The 6972-nt window shown below is 40.6% G+C and overlaps 1 protein-coding gene across 1 annotated transcript in view; it reads right to left on the bottom strand.

The window, feature by feature from the left end:
- dnaaf5 (dynein axonemal assembly factor 5) overlaps window positions 1-6456 on the bottom strand; it is a 24750-nt gene extending 18294 nt beyond the window's left edge. The window contains exon 1 of the mRNA XM_010788113.1: window positions 6451-6456. The gene's annotated coding sequence lies outside the window, so the exon portion shown is untranslated. The remainder of the gene's footprint in view (window positions 1-6450) is intronic.
- Window positions 6457-6972: the final 516 nt, after the last annotated feature.

Below are 6972 nucleotides of genomic sequence, written 5' to 3'. Positions count from 1 at the left end.
CGACACACACACAACACACACACCAGCACACACACACACAACACACACACACACACACACACACACACACACACCACACACCACACACACACTTTGCTGGAAAACCACAGCCTTCTCTCTCTCGCGTGGGCCATGGCCTCCTAGCAACACACAATCGAAGACCAGCGATCCCGCTCGCATGCGATGTTGCCTATATTCCACTATGTTCAGGAGAGGATAGGTCCTGACTCCGTCCGAAGTCACTTGATTTCTGAGAGACTCGCAACATCTGCCAATTGAAATCAGATTCAACTAGAGTCACCCAGAGTTTGCAAAACCAGCTGCTAATTACATTTGATTAATAAAGCTCCGGTGTGCAAAAATATACGAGTAACATCAATATTTTTTTCTCTTATTTACTTTTGTCCATACTTTACTGATATATGTCATTTTGTTCTTATTTCAAATTTTCCCACAAACAGTTTTATAGGTACCTTTTCTTTTACATTTAGACAAATGTCAAGAGAAAGTATCCCCACAGCTCACTCTCTTCTCCATAGGTATCAAAAGTACAGACGAGAGTCTCCACGTGGCTCCTGAACTCGTAGAATTGAAGGTATAAATTTTTATTTGAGAGCGGTCTCCTCGAACGGGGCCTCGGGGGGTACATTCCAGGTGTGTGGGTGCGATATTTTTATCGTGAAATGGCGACGCAATGCTGCGATATACAGGCCTCGACTAATAGCTCGGAAGAACATTGTCAGCGTCCAGTGCACGCAAGTGACAACGCACCCCTAACACGTCATCTTGTAAGGTGACATCGCTCGGCGATGTATATACCCTTGGGATTTACAAATTCGGGGAGAATACGAGACCTAACCAATCGACCGACCGAGACACCAAACAGTTGGTGAATAGGGGAAAGTATGGTTACGCAAAAGTCCGGCCGAGCCTCGATCTGGACTTTTCATGGCCAAAAGGAGAAGTGTGGCGCGTCGCCGCGGCGGAGGATACGGGAAATCGAGACCTTAGACAAAGCAAAGGTCGAGGTTTTTCGAAGAGCCAGATCTTCGTTCTAAAGCCTCGATTCTCCGCCCGCAGCGAATGCAGAGGAGAATGCAACTCCCGCCCCGTCCCGTCCCCGTCTAGTTGGAGACCCTCGCTTGTTTCGTTTTACGGAGCAAAATTAGTCGAACATGTGTTGCCTACTTTTGGAGTGAAGATAAGCATATACCGAAGCGAGGAGATTCCGATAGCGATAACGCATTAGGGGACGCGAGGGCGCGGTCTGACTCTTGTAAACTCAGGTTGCGGGTGCGCGCTTCGGCGAGCCGGGGCGCGGGGGAGGCGCGCATAATTTCATCCTTTCCTCCGGGATGTTAGAAGAGGGAGAAAAGACGAGTCGTTTGGTGCCCGTCAATGACTTCCGTGTCAGTAGTACTCGTTGTCTCTTTCTACATCATATAACACAAGGCCACAACAGGGAGTACACGCGGACGTCTCAGAGGGGCACAGGGGATCAGTCACCGCACCTCTCCAAACCAGACTGCTGTACCCGAGCACACACAGCAGGCACAAACCAAACGCGCGACGAACACCAGCTCTCACTAAGGCCCAGACCCGGCGCGAAGGGAGACAGTCATTCATAACAACACCCATGCGGTCCCTCCCACAGAACCAACAACACATCGACCGCTTGGGCTCTGGGACTCCCGAGGCCACACAGGTGGAAACAAGGGACCAGGGTGATTCCACCTCCTAAGTGCCTCCTACCAAAAGAGATATGGATAAGGAGCAAAAAGCGGAGACCTCGGCTCGGACTGCCGCAAGAAAACCCAAATCCAGTCCGGTTGAACTAGCCGGCCTGCCACGGCGATAGACAACACCAGCGCAGGGGTTCCCTGGTCATACAGCGGGCGGTCCGACTGGCGCGCGTGGTCACACGCAAAGTCCGCCGCCAGCCGAGCTTTAATGAAACACAGAGAGCCAGTCGTAATAGTACTGCATCATATTATTTTCGAATAAATAATTTTTCAATTTATGATTTTTCTTTAAAAAAAATAAATGTTATAACCATTTTTCCTCCTGGTCTCTCGTGCCCCCCCTCCTGGCATGCCTCTGCGACCCCCAGGGGGGGCGTGCCCTCCACTTAGAGAACCACTGCAGTAGAGACACAAAATACAAATATGAAACCTGAAAATTAGAACAATAGGCCACCTTTAAATAAAAGGATTAGGTCTCTGTTTACATCCTCAACATAAGTAGCCACAAGGAACTTTACACGATTCATTGCACTCCACCATGAGCAAACAATCAGTCTCCAGCTCGTCGTTAATGTGGTTTTACTAAAGCAACAGGTCTTTGCTAAAACAGTAGGGAATTAAAACCACAGAAAAAAAATAGTTAGCTTAAACATGCACAAAAATGTATGACGCATATAGTGTGTTTAATGTTTTTAGAATCATAAAATAGCAATAGGTTTGTGCCTGAAATAATACAGTTAATCTGTTTGTAAAAGGAACAAAATGCTTGAACTGAGCTGCTGTTTTTTTGTTATTTCAGTGAGATGTGGGTTTCCTCCTGTGGCTCTTAATGATGATTTGAGGATGTGGTGGGAGGGGGGAGTGTTAGCTAAATGCCTTACATGTTTCAGTAAATAAAGCAAACACACAGTCTTTGTTCCGCTGGTTTGGCTGGTGAAAACATTGAGAGTATATCGTGTTGTCACACAGGTCAGGAGATTACAATCAGCTGATAAAAACAATCTGCTTCTTGGTGAAAACACAAGAGGAGAAAAGCTCAGTGTCTTAAAATGTGCGGATGGAAGTCTGCCTTCTGGTTAACCTGATAACAGTTGTGGGAAAAGTACTCAGATTCTTTACTGAACAAATGTAGAAATACTATAATCTGCATTTATTACAAGCTTGATCCTGAATGCATGACGTGTGTTTCAGTGCAGTGTTCAGTATTTTCTTCCACCACTTGAATAATGTGCAGAAATCGTATTAACTGTGCTTTGGTGCATGCATTAGACAGAGCTGACCTGTAGGTGGCAGTGTCTCACAATACTTTCACTCTCATAGTTCCAGCTCATGACTTTGACATTTCTTTTGTGCATTTGAGAGAAACCGTTTTTTAGATGTGTCCCCCCATTTGTGTATTTCACTGGCTTATTTAATAAAACCTTAGGATTTAAAAAGAAATGTTCTGAATTATTATTATTTAAGTTCAATTACATTTTAAGTAAAAAATGAGAACAGAAAAACTATAGTAGTAATTATACAAATTAATAATTATACAAATAAATAACATTGTTAACCTTATTTTCTTTTCTTTTTTAAAGCAATCTTTTCTCGACCATAGTTGAATTGTATGATAATTGTAAACTTTATACAACCTTAATTGCAGCTGAAGTTCAATGATGCTCAAAGCAAAGCAGAGGAAAACGGCTGCCCTTAAAGGTGGAAAAACACGTACAGATTAACCAGGAATAACCATTAAGACTCTCGTTAAGAACAATGGTGGAGGTGATTAAAACATAATGAGCACATTATTGATCAGGAGCAGGAACTATTCAGAGATTAGAAGAGAGAGCACGTCTGTAAAAAACACGTAGTGTACATACAACTTTTTATTAAACCATGTATGCTTCATGTATGAATTTACATTTATCTCATCAACCTTTTTTGGTGTTTTTCTGTTGCTGTCATGCACTTGAACTTCTCCACATTCCTTATTGCCTCACCTTCAGGATTTCATTATTTATTTTCCTGCTCATAAAAACTAACCTTCAAAGTTCTGCAGCACTTAGTGGTTTGGGGTGGATGAACAAAAGACAAAGTAGGGGTTTATTCAAACAATATTGGGATGTTTTTAGTAATTATTAATTTGAACTGTGCATAAAAGAGTCACTGTAGATGATTTATAGTTTAAAGGCAGGATACTTATTCTCTGTGACACATTTCAAAGAGAAAAGTACCAGTTTAAGCTTTGGGCATATTCATACCCATTATACCCCTTAAGCTAGTATTTTAAAGTGTGTGTATGAGGGTGGGTGTCTGAATACCTCTCTGGTATGTCATCATGAGTCACCATCCTTTCTGGCTCTGCCTGTTTCCAAAAACAACATTTATTCAGTATGCGCAGGTTTGTGTCATGAACTCCTGATTTATTTGTGTTTCTTCTCATCCACGGAAGATTCACATTTCAATTTTCTCAATTGACCATATTGACCCAAACATATATAATCCAGGGCTCTTGAAAAACATTTGATTACCTGATTATTTTTGTTATATATAAATATAATTCAACAGAGAGAGTAAGGGTATTTATACTAGACGTTCAGTGTTTCACCATCAATTTAAATTTTTTCCAAAAGATAGAAATAAGTGTGAGTTATTTTTTATACAAAAATGTGAAACACTTTTTCCCTTTTCAGCTTGTTGGATGTGCTGCCCTCTTCGGTCTCTTCGGTCTGTTTCTTGATTTGTACTTTAGTCTGGTCCTTAAGAAAATATGAATCATGCTTGCTCCTTGATTCATGTGTTCATATTTATTGTTTTGTTTGACAATCAGATGAAAACACTAAAATATTCACCTTTGCTGTCAGAAAAGACTAATAATAGCTTTGAATCCTCGAATTTTAGTCGTTACAGTTTTTGTTGCCTGAAAAAATAGTTTTTTAGAAGTTTCCCTTTAACACAGACAGATGCTTCAAACAGGAAGTCCCCCCCCTTCCTCCTCTCTCATTGGCTCCTGAAGCTGCTCCAGCCAATCAGGTGTCCTCCTTTCTTCTTTGTCCCGCCCTTGCTGAATCTTCCCCTCCTCGGAGTGTGTTTCTGCTGCACTCCTCTGTGAGACTCCCTGCCTGTCTGCTGGTCTCTGGAATAGTGTGTGTGTGTGTCTGGATGTGTGTGTGAGAGTGCATTGCACAGTGTGTGTGAGGAGAGTCAGATTGTCAAGAGGAAGTCAAGATGGAGATGGGCTTTACACAGCCTCCGTGGGCTCAGGTCAGTGGATGTGTGTGTGTGTGTGTGTGTGTGTGTGTGTGTGTGTGTGTGTGTGTGTGTGTGTGTGTGTGTGTGTGTGTGTGTGTGTGTGTGTGCTCCTCCTTCTATTATATAATAGTGTGTTTCAGCCTATTGGTGGGTTCCTGTTTTCAGCATGGCTTTTTGCGTTAGTGTGGGTTTTGGGTGCAAAATGTTGCTATTAAGGCCTTAATTGGTAATAAAATACAGAAATCAATCTTTCAAAGATTGAAAAATGATAAGATGTGGAAAATAAGATCTTATGAATCATTTTGTTTCTTTGAATGTACTCTTATATCTCAAAGAAATTGATAACATCATTATTTTTTTCATGCTGATGGACGGAAAATTGGTCTAAAATGTTATCCTAGTGGCATTCAAAATGTCTTAAATTAAGCTGTTGGAACCCTTTTTCATTCATAATTATGTACTTATACATATAAAAAAAAGCAATAAATGGCATTACAGGTTACAGAAACCCAATCTTGAGTCTTCAAATAAAAAAGATTTTAAGAGTCCAAGCTATCACAGTCATATATCTTTCCCACTAACAAAACATTTTTGATCAAACTAAAAAAAAACGTCAGACTTTAATCCGTAATTATTTGTTTAATCTCAACATTCTCTGTGTTAAATGTACAAGGCCCATTGATTCCTGTTGCTCTGTCTGGGCAATTTTCATAATGCAACATTTTGTAAAATGCACTGTATGGATAACATTGATTTAGATCGACTGTTTTATCAAAAATATAGAAAAGAACAAAAAAAGCAATCACAAGTTGTCAGGGCCAAATTTGACATCTTCAATACGGCTTATTATGATTTCATAGTAAATTAAAAAAAAAACATTAACCAGTTAATAATTTTTTCTTCTGGTGTTTTAAATGTTTAAAGAATGGTGGTAAGTGTTGCCAAAATGCTCCACAGATACATTGTAATAGTTCTTTAGTTGAGAAACGTAATAATTGTTGAGACTTTTGTCTTTTAGATATGGCTTTGATTGTTTTCAATTCAAAAGATTTGTTCTTATTGTATTTGTCTTTGTTTCTGGTTCATCACTTGTATTTATTACCTACATTTAGTTATTGGCTGTGTTAAGGCTCACACACCATGTTTATTATTGATAATCTCTTATTCATCATACAGTATTGTTATAAATCTTACATACTTTCTCTGCAGTGTCACCTCTGACGCATTACTCCTTTGTTGTTGTCACTGTGAATGGGCGTTTTAGCGTAATATCTGATCTAATTTAAGAAGGAGAAACCATCACATTTCCTATTGTTACCCGTGAAGTGTCATTAAATAAACTAAGGATAATGATTGATACTGAGGACTTGCAGAATGTGTCAGAAAATGGTTTGAAATACTTCATTGTGTGCACCACAATGACAAGTTTCACAAGTTAAAGAACGAAGGAAGAAAAAGGATTTTGTGTGTCAACCTGATTGCATGAGGTGTATGTGAGTGTATGTTTCTGTGTGGGTGTGTGTGTTTGTGTGTGAGGACTCAGCAGCCTGCCACCTGGCTGGCGAGTGATGCAGTGGGGGGGTGGTGGGCCACACTGTACCCAATTAATGTGAGTGCTCACTGGGCATCATGCACACAATCTCATACACTAACTCAGCCTGCATTAATCATATTTCCAAGGTAAATTATGGACATTACATTTCCTCATTGTTTTAGTCATGTAGGTTCAACTCGGGTCATTCTCAGATAATATCCTCAAATAGAAAGGATTTCACCTGACAGCTTAATGAATCTTTATTTTTATATTTTATATTTACTTAAAGGTAGGGTAGGTAAGAATGGTGAAACCAGCTCGAGTGCGCTAGAACTCGAGTACACAGCCGAAAAAAATCTGCCCCTTCCTTCAGACTTCCTCACAGAGCCCCTCTTCCAACACACACGAACGCGCACATGACCAATGAGGGCACGAGATAAGTTTGTGCAGAGATGGAAGGCT

This window comes from Notothenia coriiceps, unplaced genomic scaffold (genome assembly GCF_000735185.1).
Source record: "Notothenia coriiceps isolate Sejong01 unplaced genomic scaffold, NC01 NC01_scaffold00031603, whole genome shotgun sequence".
Classification (NCBI taxonomy): domain Eukaryota; kingdom Metazoa; phylum Chordata; class Actinopteri; order Perciformes; family Nototheniidae; genus Notothenia; species Notothenia coriiceps.
This window is presented reverse-complemented; position numbering and strand designations above follow the sequence as displayed.